This window comes from Carlito syrichta, unplaced genomic scaffold (assembly GCF_000164805.1).
Source record: "Carlito syrichta isolate Samal-C Ts95f unplaced genomic scaffold, Tarsius_syrichta-2.0.1 Scaffold317610, whole genome shotgun sequence".
NCBI classification, from domain to species: domain Eukaryota; kingdom Metazoa; phylum Chordata; class Mammalia; order Primates; family Tarsiidae; genus Carlito; species Carlito syrichta.
The window spans coordinates 8,897-10,363 of NW_007261706.1; the positions used below are offsets into that span (position 1 = coordinate 8,897).

The 1,467-nt window shown below is 47.0% G+C and overlaps 1 pseudogene; it reads right to left on the reverse strand.

Moving 5' to 3' along the window:
* Positions 1-288: 288 nt before the first annotated feature.
* On the reverse strand, positions 289-986 carry LOC103277386 (annotated as a pseudogene).
* Between the last annotated feature and the right edge of the window lie 481 nt (positions 987-1,467).

Genomic DNA, 1,467 nt, shown 5'->3' on the forward strand with positions numbered 1-1,467 from the left:
GCTGGGGTCCAGTGGCATGCTCACGGCCATCCTGGTGTCGACCTACTGGGCTCAGGCGATCCTTCTGTCTCAACCTTTCAAGTAGCCAGAACTACAGGCGCACGCTACCATGCCCAGCTAATTTTTTGAGATATTGTAGAGACGAGGTCTCACCAAGTTGCCCAGGCTGGTCTTGAACACTTGGGCTCAGGCAATCCTCTCTCTCAGCCTCCCAAAGTGCTGGTTGACAGGCTTGAGCCACTGCGCCTGGCTGTGTCTTCTTATCTTTCTTTCTTTTTTTTTTTTTTAACCATGCAGCAAAACCTTTATTAACATTTTGAACAGGTTCAGCTATTACTGAAACTGGTAATTTCTAAACTTAAATTGGGACAAATGGCTATAGTGCAGAGAAATGCCAACATTAGGCACCGTGAATACAAGACTAAAGAATTAACAGCCACCCCACAGACGGAGGACCAGGTGCAGGGTTGACGCTTTCTGTATGTTGTAATCACAAAGAGTGTGGCCATCTTCCAGCTGCTTGCCTGCAAAAATGAGCCTCTGCTGGTCAGGAGGGATACCTTCTTTATCCTGGATCTTGGCTTTCACATTTTCTTTTTTTATTTTAAAATTGTGGGGTACAATTCAGGGTTAGGTATACAAATATTCATTGGGCAGGTACCTACATTTTCGATGGTATCACTGGGGTCAACCTCCAGGGTGATGGTCTTGCTGATCAGGGTCTTCACAAAAATCTGCATACCACCTCTCAGATGCAGGACTGGGTGCAGGGTTGATTCTTTCTGGATGTTGTAATCAGAAAGAATACGGCCATCTTCCAGCTGAATGCCTGCAAAGACCAACCTCTGCTGGTCAGAAGGGATGCCTTCTTTACCCTGGATCTTGGCCTTCACATTCTAAATGGTATCACTGGGCTCAACCTCTAGGGTTATGGTCTTACCAGTCAGGGTTCTCACAAAGATCTGCATTTTGACCTGTTAGAGAATGTGAAGATACTGCGAATCGGCAAACACATCCAGCCACCTAAAAGCAATGACAACGCTACCTCACAAAGCCAGTCGCCACTGAGTCATATCTTCTTTTCTTCCCATTTTTTTTTTTCTGAGTTGGAGTCTCACTCTGTCGCCCAGACTGGAGTGCAGTGGCAGCTCCTGGGCCACCGCAGCCTCGACCCGCAAGGCTCTGGTGATGCTTCCACCTCAGCCTTCCAAGTAGCTGGAACTACAGGTGTGCGCTACCACGCCCAGCTCATTTTTGATTTATTGTAGAGATGAGGTCTCACCAAGTTGCCCAGGCAGGTATCGAACCCGTGGGATCAGGCAATCCACTCACCTCAGCCTCCCAAAGGCACAGGATTACAGGCTGAGCCACCAAGCCTGGCTCTTTTCTTCACATCTTTATTGAGATATATAATTCATCTTCCACACCCATTTAAAGTGTACAATTCAATGTTAGTATATCCAGGAT